General features: G+C 39.6%; 2 long non-coding RNA genes across 4 annotated transcripts in view; one reads left to right on the top strand and one right to left on the bottom strand.

The window, feature by feature from the left end:
• Positions 1-19,723, top strand: part of LOC132342129 (uncharacterized) — a 209,629-nt gene that overhangs the window by 14,743 nt on the left and 175,163 nt on the right. The gene's annotated exons all lie outside the window — the stretch shown is intronic.
• Positions 5,853-19,723, bottom strand: part of LOC132342464 (uncharacterized) — a 55,645-nt gene continuing 41,774 nt past the window's right edge. The window contains exons 2-3 of the long non-coding RNA XR_009490845.1: positions 18,723-18,838; positions 5,853-6,556 (exon numbers count right to left, since the gene is read on the bottom strand). This is a non-coding gene — a long non-coding RNA (uncharacterized lncRNA). The remainder of the gene's footprint in view (positions 6,557-18,722; positions 18,839-19,723) is intronic.

A 19,723-nucleotide genomic window follows, 5' to 3' on the forward strand; every position in this document is an offset into this window, starting at 1 on the left:
AGAAGCCAAAAGCAAAGGAGAAAAGGAAAGATGTAAGCATCTGAATGTAGAGTTCCAAAGAATAGCAAGGAGAGATAAAAAGCCTTCCTCAGCGATCAATGCAAAGAAATAGAGGAAAACAACAGAATTGGAAAGACTAGAGATCTCTTCAAGAAAATTAGAGATACCAAGGGAACATTTCATGCAAAGATGGGCTCAATAAAGGTCAGAAATGGTATGGACATAACATAAGCAGATGATATTAAGAAGAGGTGGCAATAATACACAGAAGAACTATGCAAAAAAGATCTTCATGACCCAGATAATCCCAATGGTGTGATCACTCACCTAGAGCCAGACATTCTGTAATGTGAAGTCCAGTTGGCCTTAGGAAGCATCAGTATGAACAAAGCTAGTGGAGGTGATGGAATTCCAGTTGAGCTATTTCAAATCCTAAAAGATGATGCTGTGAAAGTGCTGTACTCAATATGCCAGCAAATTTGGAAAACTCAGCAGCCATTGGTCACAGGACTGGAAAAGGTCAGTTTTCATTCCAATTCCAAAGAAAGGAAATGCCAAAGAATCCTCAAACTACCACACAATTGCACTTGTCTCACACACTAGTAAAGTAACGCTCAAAATTCTCCAAGCCAGGCTTCGACAGTACGTGAACCGTGAACTTCCAGATGTTCAAGCTGGTTTTAAGAAAGGCAGAGGAACCAGAGATCAAATTGCCAACATCTTCTGGATCATCAAAAAAGCAAGAGAGTTCCAGAAAAACATCTATTTTTGCTGTATTGACTATGCCAAAGCCTTTGACTATGTGGATCACAATAAACTGGAAAATTCTGAAAGAGTTGGGAATACCAGACCACCTGACCTGCCTGTTGAGAAATCTGTATGCAGGTCAGGAAGCAAAGGTTAGAACTGGACATGGAACAACAGACTGGTTCCAAATAGGAAAAGGAGTGTGTCTGTATATTGTCACCCTGCTTATTTAATGTATATGCAGAGTATATCATGAGAAATGCTGGGCTGGATGAAGCACAAGCTGGAATCAAGATTGCTGGGAGAAATATCAATAACCTCAGATATGCAGATAACACCACCCTTATGGCAGAAAGTGAAGAACTAAACAGCCTCTTGATAAAACTGAAAAAGGAGTATGAAAAAGTTGGCTTGAATTATCCTCAATGGTGAAAAATTGAAAGCATTTCCTCTAAAGTCAGGAACAAGACAAGGGTGCCCACTTTCACCATTACTATTCAACATAGTTTTGGAAGTTTTGGCCACAGCAATCAGAGCAGAAAAAGAAATAAAGGAATCCAAATTGGAAAAGAAGAAGTAAAACTCTCACTATTTGCAGATGACATGATCCTCTACATAGAAAACCCTAAAGAGTCCACCAGAAAATTACTAGAAATAATCAATGACTACAGTAAAATTGCAGGATATAAAATCAACACACAGAAATCCCTTGCATTCCTATACACTAATAATGAGAAAACAGAAAGAGAAATTAAGGAAACGATTCCATTCACCATTGCAACGGAAAGAATAAAATACTTAGGAATATATCTACCTAAAGAAACTAAAGACCTGTATATAGAAAACTATAAAACACTGGTGAAAGAAATCAAAGAGGACACTAATAGATGGAGAAATATACCATGTTCATGGATTGGAAGAATCAATATAGTGAAAATGAGTATACTACCCAAAGCAATTTATAGATTCAACGCAATCCCTATCAAGCTACCAACAGTATTCTTCACAGAGCTAGAACAAATAATTTCACAATTTGTATGGAAATACAAAAAACCTCGAATAGCCAAAGCGATCTTGAGAAAGAAGAATGGAACTGGAGGAATCAACCTACCTGACCTCAGGCTCTACTACAAAGCCACAGTTATCAAGACAGTATGGTACTGGCACAAAGACAGAAATATTGATCAATGGAATAAAATAGAAAGCCCAGAGATAAATCCACGCACATATGGACACCTTATCTTCGACAAAGGAGGCAAGAATATACAATGGATTAAAGACAATCTCTTTAACAAGTGGTGCTGGGAAATCTGGTCAACCACTTGTAAAAGAATGAAACTGGACCACTTTCTAACACCATACACAAAAATAAACTCAAAATGGATTAAAGATCTAAACGTAAGACCAGAAACTATAAAACTCCTAGAGGAGAACATAGGCAAAACACTCTCTGACATACATCACAGCAGGATCCTCTATGACCCACCTCCCAGAATATTGGAAATAAAAGCAAAAATAAACAAATGGGACCTAATTAACCTTAAAAGCTTCTGCACATCAAAGGAAACTATTAGCAAGGTGAAAAGACAGCCTTCAGAATGGGAGAAAATAATAGCAAGTGAAGCAACCGACAAACAACTAATCTCAAAAATATACAAGCAACTCCTACAGCTCAACTCCAGAAAAATAAACGACCCAATCAAAAAATGGGCCAAAGAACTAAATAGACATTTCTCCAAAAAAGACATACAGATGGCTAACAAACACATGAAAAGATGCTCAACATCACTCATTATCAGAGAAATGCAAATCAAAACCACTATGAGGTACCATTTCACACCAGTCAGAATGGCTGCGATCCAAAAGTCTACAAATAATAAATGCTGGAGAGGGTGTGGAGAAAAGGGAACCCTCTTACACTGTTGGTGGGAATGCAAACTAGTACAGCCACTATGGAGGACAGTGTGGAGATTCCTTAAAAAACTGGAAATAGAACTGCCTTATGATCCAGCAACCCCACTGCTGGGCATACACACTGAGAAAACCAGAAGGGAAAGAGACACGTGTACCCCAATGTTCATCGCAGCACTGTTTATAATAGCCAAGACATGGAAGCAACCTAGATGTCCATCAGCAGATGAATGGTTAAGAAAGCTGTGGTACATATACACAATGGAGTATTACTCAGCCATTAAAAAGAATACATTTGAATCAGTTCTAATGAGGTGGATGAAACTGGAGCCTATTATACAGAGTGAAGTAAGCCAGAAGGAAAAACATAAATACAGTATACTAACGCATATATATGGAATTTAGAAAGATGGTAACAATAACCCGGTGTACGAGACAGCAAAAGAGACACTGATGTATAGAACAGTCTTATGGACTCTGTGGGAGAGGGAGAGGGTGGGAAGATTTGGGAGAATGGCAATGAAACATGTAAAATATCATGTAGGAAACGAGTTGCCAGTCCAGGTTCGATGCATGATGCTGGATGCTTGGGGCTGGTGCACTGGGACGGCCCAGAGGGATGGTATGGGGAGGGAGGAGGGAGGAGGGTTCGGGATGGGGAACACATGTATACCTGTGGCGGACTCATTTTGATATTTGGCAAAACTAATACAATTATGTAAAGTTTTAAAAATAAAATTAGAGGAAAAAAAAAAAAAAAGAAAAAGTTGGCTTGAAATTCAACATTCAGAAAACTAAGATTATGGCATCTAGTCCCATCACTTCATGGCAAATAGATGGGGAAACAGAGGAAACAGTGGCTGACTTTATTTTTCGGGGCTCCAAAATCACTGCAGATGGTGACTACAGCCATGAAATTAAAAGACGCTTACTCCTTGGCAGGAAAGTTATGAGCAACCTACACAGCATAGTAAAAAGCAGAGACATTACTTTGCCTACAAAGTTCCGTCTAGTCAAAGCTATGTTTTTTCCAGTAGTCATGTATGGATGTGAGAATCGAAGTATAAAGAAAGCTGAGTGCCAAAGAATTGATGCTTTTGAACTGTGGTGTTGGAGAAGACTCTTGAGAGTCCCTTGGACTGCAAGAGATCCAATCAGTCCATTCTAAAGGAGATTAGTCATGAGTGTTCACTGGAAGGACTGATGTTCAAGCTGAAACTCTAATACCTTGTCCACCTGACTCATTTGAAAAGACCCTGATGCTGGGAAAGATTGAAGGCAGGAGGAGAAGGGGACAACAGAGAATGAGATGGTTGGATGGCATCACTGACTCAATGGACATGAGTTTGAGTAAACTCTGAGAGTTGGTGATGGACAGGGAGGCCTGGTGTGCTGTGGTCCATGGGGTCACGAAGAGTCAGACACGAAGAGTTTATTCAAATTCATGTCCATTGAGTCAGTGACACCTTCCAACCATGTCATCCCCTGTCACCCCCTTCTCCTCCTGCTTTCAGTCTTTCCCAGCATCAGAGTGGCTCTTCACATCAGGTGGCCAATTATTGGAGCTTCAGCTTCAGCATCAGTCTTTCCAATAAATGTTCAGGGTTGATTTTCTTTAAGACTGACTGGTTTGATCTCCTTGCTGTCCAAGGGACTCTCAAGAGTCTTCTCCAGCACCACAGTTTGAAAGCACCTTCTTCAGTATTCAGCCTTCTTTATGGTCCAACTCTCACATCTGTACATGACTACTAGAAAAATCATATCTTTGACTATATGGACCTTTGTCAGCAAAGTGATGTCTTTGTTTTTTAATATACTGTCCACATTTATCATAGCTTTTCTTCCAAGAAGCAAGCGTCTTTTAACTTCATGCCTGCAGTCATTGTCTGTGGTGATTTTGGAGCCCAAGAAAACAAAATCTGTCACTGCTTCTACTTTTTCCCCTTCTATTTGCCATGAAGTGATGGGATATTATGCCATGATCTTAAGTTTTCTGCATGTTGAGTTTTAAGCCAACTTTTCTACTCTTCGCTTTTACCTTCATCAAGAAGCGCCTGGCATACTTGATTCCCATCCAGCCTGGTATTTCGCATGATGTACTCTTCACAGAAGTTAAATAAGCAGGGTGCCAATATAGTCTTAACAAACTCCTTTCCCAATTTTGAACCAGTCTGTTGTTCCATGTCTGGTTCTGTTGCTTCTTTACCTACATACAGGTTTCTCAGGAGGCAGATAAGGTGATCTGGTATTCCCATCTCTCAAAGAATTTTCCAGTTTGCTGCTCTTCACACAGTCAAAGGTTTTAGCATAGACAATGAAGCAGAAGTAAATGTTTTTCTGGAATTCTCTTGCTTGTTCTATGATCCAGTGGATGTTGGCAATTTGGTCTCTGGTTCCTCTGCCTTTTCTAAATCCACTGTGTACATCCTGAAATTTTCAGTTCACGTACTACTAAAGTCTAGCTTGAAGGATTTTGAGCATTGTCTTGCTAGCATGTGAAATGAGTGCAATTGCATGGTAATTTGAACATTCTTTGGCACTGCCCTTCTTTGGGATTGAAATCAAAACTGACCTTAGCCAGAAACAACTTAGCATCTCATAGCTATACTGCTCAAGTGAGATACACGAACATGATGCCTACTACCTGTGTTGAGTTCCTTCTATGTCAGCTCCTAAGTTGTTGCAAATCTTCTCAGAGTTCCACACCACCAGTGCCAACCCATGAGAAAAGAGTAAAGTAAATGCTGACTTTGCTTTCTGCCTTAGGGTGACTTACTGTCTGCTGGTGCTGAGGTTCATTTATTTCTCACCAGCATTCAGAAACTGTCATTTCCTTTTCTACCTGCAAGGCCTAATAATCACTTTTAAAGCCCTGTGTATTATTCATCACACATCTGCTTCTCAGATATGGGCCTGAAAGCTTGCTGAGGAACAGCTTCCAGTTTTCCTCTCTCCTTTCACTGTGGAGAAACTTAGAAGTTTGGCCATACTTTGTGATGGAAGGACAAGGAACTAGGTAAATTGCTTGAACTTGATAAGCTTTCAGATTTTTAAACTGTACTTTCATTCTTGAAGGATAAAAATGTTCTCACAGAATTTAACAAAGCATCTTATATTATTAAGGTTTTTATTGTTTGTTTTTTTTTTTTTTAATATTTGCTGTAGTCACTGTAGATACTTAGCAAAATGTCTCTGCTGTGGTGAGTGGATCTCCAGGATTTAGAGTTTCTGTTGTGGCTTTCACCTGGTGGGGTTACTACAGGACTGGGTCTTTTATCATGAATCCGTGTTACAAAATATATATTCAGTTGGGATATGGTAGTGGTACCTGGACAGTGGTGAGGAGTATGAAACAGAACAGAGGAGAGGGGAATGCTACTCTTGGTTTATCACCTCAACTGGAAGTGAATTCACTGGGTTTTATTACCAATGGTACTACAAAAAAAAAAAAAAAAAGAGTTTTCACTGACTACAAAGGTCTTAACTGTAACTCATGGAGGATTAGCAAAACTGTTCATTTAAGCCAGGAGTTGTACCTCATGAAAATGAATTTGTTCTGTCTTGATCCAGTGGTGGTGTTGGAAGGGCCAAGACTCAGGAGTCCAGACTTGATTATTTTCACACAGAATAGATCCAAATGCCACATAGTCAAGTAAAGTACAAATATGAGATTAAAATGAGCCTGTGCTCTGCTGGCCCTTTGAAGTTTAAGAAATTACTAACCATGTCCACTGTCCCAGGTGCCTAAAGAGATTCAAACACCCACAACTGAGTGCATTTGCCAGAGCTGCAAGCAGGTTTACATATTTTATGCCAAAACTTTAATGGCAGTGTCTCCCATCCTGAACTTCCATGGAAGCTCCCTCTCATCAATCTTGGTTCTTGTTTTACTCAAATCCTTAATTGAAAAAAAAAAAAAAAAAACAACTTTAGAGGGCAAAGGACAGAATATTTTTCTCACTCTTTTCATATTCCCTGGGTGACTAAATTCTCATTCAGCATGGGAGAGAATGTTTATTCCAGAACTGCTGGTGGTGGTCTAGAACGACTCCAGAATATTCCACCTACATCTGTGTAAAGGTTTTTGTGCCGTGACCAGATGATAAGGGTTGGAAAACAATGAGAAGCATGCCACTCAGCCTGCAGGAGGGTTGTGGGTAGCTGGGGCTGAGTCCTTCTGTGTCTACTTGTCATCTCAGCTCATCATTAGTCTGGCCTCTGAGTTATGCTTGGAAAAGACTGCAGCCACTGAGAATGCTCACAAAGATAACCTCTTGCGGTTTCTGCAACTTTGGCCTGAAGTCTAACTAAATCGTTTACCTAATGGAGGCCACATGTTGGCCCTTCTTGCCTGGGTGTGTGCCTCTTCAGCTGCATGGTAGTCAACTTCATCCAAAGATGGGGTTTGCCAAACTGTTATGCTATGAAGGGCCAGATACAGTTCTGAGTTTCTCAACCAAAACAAAAATGAATTAATTAATGACTCATGCTTTATACTCATTTCCTGAGGCACACCCTTTGTTTCTCCTCACTCTTGCCCTTATATCTTACACTCAATTTATTTTCTTGGTATTGTTTATGCTATTCTTCTTGCTTTTCTCGCTGCCTCTACCTTAGTTTTTTATATATACATATACATGTGTGTATAAAAAAATCCAGCTTCTCTCCTAAGCTTATAATGCCACTCTATTCACTTCACGTTGATTAGTTTGTGTGTTTGGTATTATTTAATTTTTTTAAAACCTTAATTTTAATGTATACTTTTTAGTCTTTTTCTTTTGGTTTCTGGATTGGATTTTGCTTAAAAAGGCCTGCCCTATTATAAAATCAACTTTTGTATTTTCTTCTGCAAATGGAATGAATTTTGATATAAGGGGTGAGGTAGCAATCTAGTTTTGCTTGATTTTCTTTTCTCTAAATGGCTGGCTGTTTATCTCAACGTCATTTATTGCATAATCCATCTTTCTCCGCTGACTCAAGTACCATCTTTTTCTGTTGTACTGATTTCCCTTGAGGATTTGGTATGGTTCTAGATTCTCTGTGCCAGTCCATAGATCTTCCTAACTCTACCAGAACCAGTAGTTTTCATCATTCTGGCTGAAATTCATTCTGTTATGCCCGTATCCAATATATTTATAGAGGGCCTACTATATAATTGACATTCTTCTGTGTGTTAGGATTATACTGATGACCATTTTAATCCCTAGTAATATTTCTTTTAATCTCTCATTATTTTTGTGGATGGGAATTCTTGGTGTAGAAAAAAAATTCTTGGTGTGTATCACTTTTTTGTTATCATATAAATTTGTTTGTTATCATATAAATTTTAGAATCAGTTTACCATGTTAAAGATAGTCTTCCTGGGATGTTTATTGGGGTTGCTTTGAATTTCTACCTTAGTTTAAGGAGAATTGGTATCATTTGAATATTACTTCTAGAAAATAATTTCCTATTGATTCAAGACTTCTATGTTCCCTTATAGAATTGCAAGCTTTGTTTAGATAGGACCTGCATATTTTTTGTTGAGTTTGTTTCTAGGTATTTGTCTCTCTTGTTTTTATCGTAGATGGTATCTTTTCCCCACTATAGTTTGTCATTTACCTCTGTATTGAGAAACTACTGATTGTTGTGAATTATTTAATCAGTCACTATGTCGATTTCTCTTAGTATAATATTTTTTAATCAGTCCCAATGTTTCTAGGTATGTATATATATATGTGTATATAAAAAATTGTAATTTTATCTGTTATGTTTTTTTTTTTTTTCTCTTGCCTAATTACTTGAGATTGTGATCCCAGTAATGATGTTGAAAATGGTTATCTTTATTCAGTTTCTGATTATAATGGGAACACTTTTAGTACCTTATCATGACAGGGGGTCTTGATTTGAGCTGTGAAACTGTTTTTCACAGAAGAAACTAATTCATTAATTTTTATTTTGAATTTTATTACCATAAAGTTGATTTAATTATTTTTTTCTTTTTGAATATAAATACAATGGATATATTCATAGATCTTTTTGTTTAAAACATCTTGTCTCTCTTCCATTATATTTTAGGTTAAATCATAAAGAGGTAAATTATGTGGCTGATTGCCACTAATTTAATTCTGTTTTGGCTTTTTTAAAAACTGTGTCTGGGATGTTAGCCAAAGAGTCAAATATTTTTCTCTCTTCTTATTTCCTTTGTCAAAATGAGCAAAAATAACTTTGTTTGTGTGTATGGATGGATGGATATAGATACATTCTTAAAGCAGCAATAAGACTAAAAATCAAAAGTCACAGTTAAAGATGTGCTGTTTTAAAAGCTTGTCAGTTTAAAATATCCTATTAGAAAGAATTCCACAGGACCTCTGGCCCAGATTTGCCTCCCCTATAAGTAAGACCCAAGAGTTGAGCACTAGTGTTTCAAATGTTTGTTTGCCTTCCTGGATCTAACATCAATAACAAAATTGATTTGAATGATTATTCAATAAGTATTAAACAGATCAGCTGGTCTGACCTTAAACCAAGTCACTTACAGATCTCACTAAGAATTCATTATCCAGTTTCTAAAACCTTGAAAATCAAATGGCAATCCACTCCAGTATTCTTGCCTGGAGAATCCCATGGATGGGGAAGCCTGGTAGGCTATGGTCCATAGGGTCGCAAAGAGTTGGACACAACTAAAGTGACTTAGCCTGTAGGGTAAGGGAGTTAGAGAAGGCAAGGTTCAGAAAAAGAACGAGACTGGCACTTTACAGATCACTTTTAATGAGGCGAGAAGGGGCAGAAGTCAGATTAGTGAGCTGCTGCCTAACCCAAGAAAAAAGTAAATATGTATAGTCTTATATGTGGAAAGCTACTGTCTTAAGGGGGCCTCTTCTCCAAGGTTGTTCGGAGTAGTTATCTCTTAAATGGCTGGGGCAAGGAATTTTGGAGATGAGCCAGAGGCTGAACCAGCTGGGAGCTGGGCTCAGCCTTAATGTCCATTTTTTTTTTTTCTTTCGGGTGAGAGAGTTCTTTGTTTTGCATAGAATGGTGGGGAGGACCTGGAGGGGAGTTTTAACTCCAGGCTATTTTGAGCCATAAAACTTTCCTTCATAGCACACGTGCACACAGAAGGCAGTAGAGAACTTCTCTGTAGGACATAATACAGTAAACTCCCAACAATATTTTTGGGTCATGTCTTCTTAGCTCCCGAGTTTCATTTATGGTGGTTAGTAAGAATCAGTCCTTCTCTCCAAATTCCCTTCTCTACAGTGTCTTGAGAGCAGTACTATTTTCTACTTGGTTCCTCCTTGCTAGTCTGACCCAGCAGCCTCTTCCTTCCCCCTTCTGAAAAGCCTGTTTCAGGAAAGGTGAAACTTCCCACCATCCTTGCAAAAGACAGTTTTTCAAGAGGGATAGTTCCTGCCACAATTCTAGCAAATAAAGTCTTTCATCACCTTAAAACTACATTATTGCTGTCACAGCCGCATTTCTACCTCTTAGGTAGGAGTTATCAAAGAGAAAGAAATACTGTGAGCCATCAGAGGGAGGAATAATTTCAAACAAGCACCTACTCATGCTCCTTCCTTCCTGGGAGCACTAGAAAGTTTTCATAGGCAACATTTTGAGGGACTTTTTGTATAGAAATTACCCTGATCACATAAAAGCATTCCTTCTATAGGCTACTCACTGGGACAAAGATATAGATTTAGAATATGGCATTCTATTGATACTTTGATCTTTCCCAAACCATTAATGTATTTCTTACAAATCAATGCTACTTTTATGTAAATAAATAAATGGTTGCTGTAGCTTTGATGCAGAACCTATTTGAAAAATTTTTGTGAAGTTCTCTGAATTTTAAACAAAAGAGATAGTTTTATGCATCATTTGAACTCTTGGGAACTTAATTAATTGATTTATTTTCCTATCAGGAATTCATAATTGAGGATAAAAGAAGTTACAGAGAGAGCCAATGGGTTTTTTGGATCCCATTATATCCAAACAAGACCAGAAGGAAAGAGTATTTTTCTCCCAACCCTTCTTCAGATGATGTTTTGTGTACTGCAGAGGAGAAAGGATAAATAAGCTGGGGAAAAAATGGCTTAGTGAGGAGTTAGGCTGGAGGAGGTACATTTAGTTGAATAGTGGAGATTGCCTCTTTATCCACTTTAGAGAAGCAATTTCCTTTCTCACTGGAGTTTGGTTACTGAGGAACAAGGCTTCCTAAGCAAGTACTTCACCCACCCCTTCCCCATGAGAGTGACTTCATCATAGGAAAGGTGTTCCATTATGTCACAGTGGGGTTCTCAGTCAAATCTGTGATAAGAAGTGGTTTATTACTGCAAAATGAAAACTGAGCTATTAAGAAGTGAAGCTGGGGACCTCTGAGAGCAAACTTGACTGTTCTCCCAGACATTATGTTTATTCCCTTTCAGTTCAGTATAGTTTAGTCGCTCAGTCGTGTCCAACACTTTGCGACCCCATGAAGCGCAGCACACCAGGCCTCCCTGTCCATCACCAACTCCCAGAGTTTACCCCAACTCGTGTCCACTAAGTCGTGATGCTATCCAACCAACTCATCCTCTGTCATCCCCTTCTCCTCCTGCCCTCAATCTTTCCCAGCATCAGAGTCTTTTCAAATGAATCAGCTCTTTGCAATCAGCTCTTTGCATCAGGTGGCCAAAGTATTGGAATTTCAGCTTCAACATCAGTCCTTCCAATGAACACCCAGGACTTATCTCCTTTAGGATAGACTGGTTGGATCTCCTTGCAGTCCAAGGGACTCTCAAGAGTCTTCTCCAACACCACAGTTCAAAAGCATCAATTCTTTGGTGCTCAGCTTTCTTTATAGTCCAACTCTCACATCCATACATGACTACTGGGAAAATCATAGCCTTGACTATAAACCATAGCCATGACTACTGGATAAACCATAGCCTTGATCTTTGTTGACAAAGTAATGTCTCTGCTTTTTAATATGCTGTGTAGGTTGGTCATAACTTTCCTTGCAAGGAGTAAGCGTCTTTTAATTTCATGACTGCCATCACCATCTGCAGTGATTTTGGAGCCTCCCAAAATAAAGTTATTCCATTTATTGGAAGCATTTGTTTCTGTAACTCCATCAAGGAAGCGAGAATCAGGCTTGACTCTAAATATTTCTTTTTGAAAATTAGTCAGTTAAAAATAGAATCATAGGAATTAAAAGAACTTCCAGGTTGTTTTTTTTTTTTTTTTTTAAACATTCCTGTATTTCACAATGGCCTTCCTAAACCCTTCCCCACATGTATCCTGTTTGCCCAAACACTGAGGATGTAATATCTCATGGTCTATTTCAGAGTTCAACATTGTCAAGAGCAGGGAAATACTCCCCAACCAATCTAAGTGTATTCAGTCCAAGTCTGCATTTTTTTCTACCTCAATGCTAGAGCTAATAAAATGATCTTAAATTGTAAAAATTTAGCAGAATAAAGGCCTTAAAACTCAAGTGTTTCCCAACCAGAATTCTACTCCAGGCTGATAAAGTAATGAATGTCTGCCATTGGCCCTAAGCACATAGGAGAAGAAAGGTTTTGTGGGAGAGGGCAAGAAATGACAAACATTCTCTACATGGACAGAGAACAGGCTCATTTAGACCAGTGGTCACCTATGCCAGGTTGACTTCTGGTGCCTAGAGAGCTACATTTCAGATCACTTGGGCTGCCTGTGAAGAATCCAAGTTTACAGACTCCCCTCTCCTACCCTGCTGCTGCTGCTGCTGCTAAGTCGCTTCAGTTGTGTCTGACTCTGTGCGACCCCATAGACGGCAGCCTACCAGGCTCCCCTGTCCCTGGGATTCTCCAGGCAAGAACACTGGAGTGGGTTGCCATTTCCTTCTCCAATGCATGAAAGTGAAATGTGAAATTGAAATCACTCAGTTGTGTCCGACTCTTAGCGACCCCATGGACTGCAGCCAGGCTCTTCCATCCCTGGGATTTTCCAGGCAAGAGTACTGGAGCGGGGTGCCATTGCCTTCTCCTACCCTAGATCCTAATTTAGTAGATCCATATTGTTGAGTGCTACTCTGAGTTCAGAATCTGTACTAAACCAACACCCCCTACCCTGGCCAATGTAGGAAACCTGCCTGTGTATCTAGCCCAGCTCTGCTTCCATGCCTCTAGTGATGGTGGTGAGCAAGGGGCGGGGCAGGGTGATGTCCATTACCTAATGAAGCAAGCAATCTCTTTTTCAAGCAATTGTAATTATTACAAGCTTTTCCATGCACTCATTTGAAATCAACCACTCCTTGACTCTCATTCATTGTTTTCACTTATATGACATAGAAGAGAGAGCAAGCAAATATAAGTCTCTAACAGATTAGCTCTTCAATGTTTGTTGATCATATGCCATGTTTTCTGTTTTATCTTTTTTCTTTTCTAACAAACAGAACAAAACAAATCACCATTCTCTGAAATCCAGGAAAAGGGAGTGCCTGGAACTCTCAGCCAGGACTTTCCAGCCTCACACCTTGATCCAGGTCACCAGTTAATTAGCCAACTCATAGTTCATTTTGAATTCATACTTGCTTGTTCAGAATGACTTTGTAAATGCCTCCCCTGTCCCACTCTTACTGTGTAATAAAGATCTAGGAAGTCTCAGATTTATCTTATGTTATCTTTGAAAACCTTTGCATCACCCCACATTCCTCTAGCTCTCTCAGCTTCAATGCTTTGGGTCTGAGTGGATATCAGAGCCTCAAGAAGTCCCTTGTTGAGGGACTGCAGAACCCTGGAGGACCTGAGCTGAGTCACAAGGTCAATTGGTATAGGTTTTACCCAGAATAAGTTACATATCCCCCATTCTATGAATTTTCTTCCTTCTCCCTTCTCTTTTGCCTACCTCTTATTTTCACATCTCAGCATAGATCTTACCTCCTTAAAACAATGCCCACACTGGGTAAGGTTGCCTACCCCATCATGTATTTCCATAGTATCTGTGTTAATCATAACAGCTACTACATAGCAGGGGCTTCCCAGGTGGGGCTAGTGGTAAAGAACCTGCCTGCCAGTGTAGGAGACCTAAGAGATGCGGGTTTGATCCTGGGTCGGGAAGATCCCCTGGAAGTGGGCACAACAACCCACTCCAGTATTCTTGCCTGGAGAATCCCATGGACAGAAGAGCCTGGCGGGCTACCATCCACAGGGTCACAAAGAGTCGAACATGACTGAGGTGATTCAGCACGGCACCACATAACTTGGAAATTATCCAAGTAGTTGTCTGGTGGCTTGTTATTACATTACAAATTAGCTCCTTGAAGACATGGACATTGTCTTATTTACCTGTGAACCTTAGATACTTTGTAACTGCTCAGTTAATAATTGCTAAATAAATAACTAAATGGATGGATAAGTAGATGAATGCATTGACCTAAAGAGAAGCTTGAAGAATTCTGAGTGAACAGAATTTGCCTTCCCCTTTCACTTTTTTGGGTGGTTTCTTAGCCTTTTCTCCAAATGGTTACTTGAGAGGTCTCCAGTTTTGTGATGAGGTGGTGTTCATTGCATTTATTATTTATTCACTTGTTTCCTCCATACATGGAGACTCCCAGGAAATACTGCCAGTAAAGTTCCCAAGCTGATCTAGAAAAGCAGCATTAACAATGCATTTAGTTTCTCACCCTTGATACTAAAAGTTGTCCTATTTTCCAGTCAGTAGGTAGGTTGGGAAATTTTTAAAGCTTATCCTAAACTCATCTTGACACTCCTAACCTTAATTAAATATTACAAAGTGTCCTATCTCCTGTCAAAGACACTCCTGTGATGGAGATCGATAGGCAAAATTCCTTCCATTCCTGTGTTGCCTGAGAACTCCCAAACTGTGTAAAGAATCTGGTATTTTCTCATTAGCAAGTGTTCTCCCATCAGCCATGCTCTTCCCACAGAGCTGCATTCTTCTTTGATGAGTAAAACATTCTTTTAATCATGTTCTGCCAGTGAGTCATTGGGACCCAAAGCAGTTTAGAGGAGAAATACAGAACTGAAGTTGGGCATGTGATTCTAAATATTTGATTTACATTTTATGTTGTGACTAAGTAGGCTCAAGGCATATTCCGGCAGAAAGCACCGCCTCCACCCAGAAAAATGAAATAGTTCTTGGGTCTTTCCTATTTATTCGTACCTTTCATGCCTGATATCTCTCTTCCAAAGTAATTTCCATTTAACATTTTCTCATATTTAAGTGACAGTGCTTAGTAAATTACAGTTTTAAAGTGAATTCATGAGAAGGATAACATATAAGCCAAAAAGTGACATGTAGAGAGATTATGAGATAACAAGTAATCTTAGTCTCACTGGGGATCAGTCCCATTACTTCACAGTCTCCTTAGTTAACTCAGAAAATAATCAAACCATACATCTCTAGTTTTACTTCCGAGTTCTTTTTTAGGACAAGACAACACGGTAAACTCAAAAGAATACAGAAAAATCAAATGCTATAAAGTATTCTATGATCTTGTTGCATCTTGTTCTTTGGCTTATAGTCATTGGAACAAATAATTGGCCATCTGGGGTTTACTTTATTTATTTTTAAATTAATTTTATTGGGGTATGGTTGATTCATAATATGTTAGTTTCTGCTGTACAGCAAAGTGAACCAGCTATGCTAATGCTAAGTCACTTCAGTCGTGTCCGACTCTGTGCGACCCCATAGACAGCAGCCCACCAGGCTCCCCCATCCCTGGGATTCTCCAAGCAAGAACACTGGAATGGGTTGCCATTTCCTTCTCCAATGCATGAAAGTGAAAAGTGAAATTGAAGTCGCTCAGTCGTGTCTGACTCATAGCGACACCATGGACTGCAGCCTACCAGGCTCCTCTGTCCATGGGATTTGCCAGGCAAGAGTACTGGAGTGGGTTATACATATACATATATCCACTCTCTTTTAGGTTCTATTCCCATATAACTAATTACAGAGGACTGAGTAGAGTTCGCTGTGCTACACAGCAGGTCCTTATTAGGTATCTATTTTATATATAGTGATGTGTATATGTCAATCCCAATCCCGCCCCCTCCCCTCTCCCTTGGTAACCATAAGTTTGATTTGTACATCTATAACTCTGTTTTTCTTCTGTATACAGGCTCATTTGTACCATCTTTTAAGATTCCACCTATAAGTGATGGCATATATTTGTCTTTCTCTATCTGACTTACTTTACTCAGTATGACTCTAGGTTCATCCATGTGGCTGCAGATGACATTACTTTGTTCTTTTTATGGCTGAGTAATATTCCATTATATATATGTACCATATCTCCTTTATCCACTCCTCCATTAATGGACATTTAGGTTACTTCTATATCCTGGTTATTATAAAGTGCTACAATGAATATTGGGATACACATCTCTTTTTGAATTACGGTTTTCTCAAGATATTTGCCCCAGAGTGGGATTGCTGGGTCATACGGTAGCTCTATTTTCAGTTGTTTTTTTTTTTTTTTTAAGGAACCTCCATACTGTTCTCCATAGTGGCTGTATCAATTTATATTCCCATAAACAGTGTAGGAGGGTTCCCTTCTCTCCACACCCTCTCTGGCATTCAGTGTTTGTAGATTTGTTTACTTTAAATGTCTGTCTTCCACTAAACTGTAAAGTCCAGGAGGACAGAGGCAGTGTTTGTTTACCTAGAATCTAAAACTGTGCCCTGTAGGTTGTAGGCACCCGGGAGTAATTGGTAAATGAATAGAACCAATTACTGTCTAGCATCTAGTTGAGAGAAAGCAAGCCTGAAGAGTTCCTTTTAAACCTCTGCAGTTATCCCATGGCAGGAGAGAAGGGCAGCGCAAAGAGCTCTACACCACTCTGTTGAGAGGACCCCTCCCACACCCCCAGTCTTCCTAGCTCCGTGCTCAATACTTCTCTTCACCTCGCCACTACACATGGCCTGAGGACTAAATGCAGGAAGGCACTGTGGTCAGAACTGAGTGTTCTTCTTCACCAAAGAGTCTTTAGGGCTTGCCTTCATGTTATTCCACATCTCCTCACGTTGCTCCATATTCCCTGCTTGAACTCCTTCTCCAAACCTCTCAGTCAGATTCCCCAAACCCTTCTTTTGGACTATGTTCTCACAGTCAAGCCTCAACAAAGACTCCTATATACACAACCTCTTTTTCCATTACTCCTTCATTCAGTTCAGTTCAGTTCAGTCACTCAGTCATGTCCGACTCTTTGTGACCCCATGAATCCCAGCACGCCAGGCCTCCCTGTCCATCACCAACTCCCGGAGTTCACTCAGTCTCATGTCCATCGAGTCAATGATGCCATCCAGCCATCTCATCCTTTGTTGTCCCCTTCTCCTCCTGCCCCCAATCCCTCCCAGCATCAGAGTCTTTTCCAATGAGTCAACTCTTCGCATGAGGTGGCCAAAGTACTGGAGTTTCAGCTTTAGCATCATTCCTTCCAAAGAAATCCTAGGGCTGATCTCCTTCAGAATGGACTGGTTGGATCTCCTTGCAGTCCAAGGGACTCTCAAGAGTCTTATCCAACACCACAGTTCAAAAGCATCAATTCTTCGGCGCTCAGCCTTCTTCACAGTCCAACTTTCACATCCATACATGCCCACTGAAAAAACCATAGCCTTGACTAGATGGACCTTTGTTGGCAAAGTAATGTCTCTGCTTTTGAATATGCTATCTAGGTTGGTCATAACTTTTCTTTCAAGGAGCAAGCGTATTTTAATTTCATGGCTGCAGTCACCATCCGCAGTGATTTTGGAGCCCCCCAAAAATAAAGTCTGACTCCTTCATTAGCTTGTCGTAATCAAAATCTAGGTCTCCTTTAGAGATTTCAATTCTTCCACATCCCTTGAAAGTGAAGGCAATTTTTTTTTCTTCCAACCTTTGTGCCATAGTGCTGGAGGTGAATATTTGATTCTTAGTACTTCCAAATATTGTTAACCATTCTTTTTAAACAGTTTTCTGAAAACACCTACCATTAGAGTCTATGCACATCCTCATCTATCTCCTAAGCTGTAGGTCTCTCCCTTTTTTCAGTAAGATTTCAATTTCTGTTTTTCCCCACTCCCACTCCTGTCAAAAATTCTGATGCCTCATTATCCACTGGAATAGTCCATCTTCTACTTGGTCTTCCAGTACCTTGATCTCATTTTCTGTGCTCCTAACCTCCACCACACCTCATCTCAGTCATTTACTCCTGTCTAAAACAGGACAGGAAGCCCAGACGGAGTCACTTACGATAAGCCCCATGTTACCAAGCTGAGATGGAACATATTTGCAGTTTTGACTGTTTCAGAAATGGACTCTTAAACCAGTAAATTAAGAATCTCTTGATCAGCACTAGTGAGCACCTGTGCCTGACAGACCCTTGCCTATCCCATAAGGGAAAGTGACCACACTACAACCAATCCACTCTTCACTGGTATGACTCTCTTGATCTTGCTCACTTCTGACTACAAAAGTCTTTCATTTTATTCAGCTCCTTGGAGCTCCTTTCTACCTTCTAGATTGGATGCTATCTGACTCATGAATCATTGAGTAAAGCCAATAAGATCTTTAAAGTCCACTCAGTTGAATTTTTTTTTTTTTTGACACTTCCTACACTTATACCCTAGACCATGTATTGGGATGGCCAAAAAGTTCATTTGAGTTTTCCCAACCCAATATTTTGCAAGCACTGAATCTTAGTCAAACTGTCTGATCACCACTCTTACATCTCCAGTTCAATTCCTCTTACTAGAGGAATTCAATTCAATCAATCAATTCAATTCAATCCAATTCAATTCCTCTTACTAGCCCTCCTCTACTCCCCAGAGATCCTTCTCCCATTCACCCTCTCCACTTCTCACTGCCTATTATCTCCTCCATAGCCAGTCTTCCCTCCTTACCCAAATTAGTTCATTGGTTTATTCTCATAATTACCTCTGGGATATACTTTTAATCCCTTGCCCCTTTAGGTTCTGGTTATGTTTACCAGGTTAAATCCAATTCTCCACCCATTTTTGTTTGCACCTGAGGTGGTGAATATGGTTGGAAAGACTATATAACTAGGCAGACTGATATGTTTGAAATTCAAGAGTATTAAATGACACGAGCACACTACACTTACCAGCAAGTCTGCTCCTGCTTTCTTGGGTCTTTAGTTCTTACCTTTTCCTCTCTCTTCAAATCTATAACAGCTCTATTCTTGCTCCCTCTTGACTGTTTACTGTGCCTGATATTTCACTGCAGAAATAAAGAGTAATCAGATAAAAAGCTCCTCATCTCTTCCCAACCAAATCTCTCTCCTCCCTGTGCCTTTTATACCCATAGAGTCTTGCCTCCCTACGTATTAAGAAGAATGCATTTTCTGTCCCCCTTTTTAAGACCAACCATTCCACCTGTGTCCTGGATCATTTTTTTTATTAATTCACACTGTGTTAGATTGATTGATGCTCTGCTATCTTAAGAGGGAATGATCTTCATATTGAGACCAAGACATCAAAACCTAAAGATTTTAGCCAAGAAGAATTGTAGGAGAAAATCCTCAGTGGAAATGGGGTTAATTATTTAAATAGACCTTACTCTGATGGCCCAAGTTTCATTTCCTCCTTGAGATTTTGTCATGTTTATTTTTGCAGCCACTACCTTATCCTATACTCAGAGGCCTACTGTTCCCCTAAAATTTTGATCTACTACTGCCACAACCAAAATTAATTTTGGTCTTGGCATAACTGAAGTGTACTGGATTTTCCCAAAGGTCTTTTACTAGAAACTAAAGAAAAATACCTTAATATTTTGTGACAGAATTTAGGTATAGAAAAGATACATTTGTTTATTCATTAATTCTTCAGCTATCTATTAAGTCTCCCATTATACTTGGCACTGAGGTTAAAGTCAAAGGTTTTAGCACATGGTATGTATTTGCAGATGGCTCTGAATCTAGGAGAGAAGACAATAAGAAAGAAACAAATAATTGCATAGAATTTAATAATATACAAATGTGGTGTAGTGGTTGGACAGATTGGGATTGATTTTCTGTACCTGAAGAAGCTGGGAAGGTGCATTGAGGGGAGGGTGTTTAAATTTGGAGAACGTAAGCAGGTCAGTGTAGATGGAGTATTGACGTGA

This window comes from Bos taurus, chromosome 16, assembly GCF_002263795.3.
Source record: "Bos taurus isolate L1 Dominette 01449 registration number 42190680 breed Hereford chromosome 16, ARS-UCD2.0, whole genome shotgun sequence".
Taxonomy (NCBI): Eukaryota; Metazoa; Chordata; class Mammalia; order Artiodactyla; family Bovidae; genus Bos; species Bos taurus.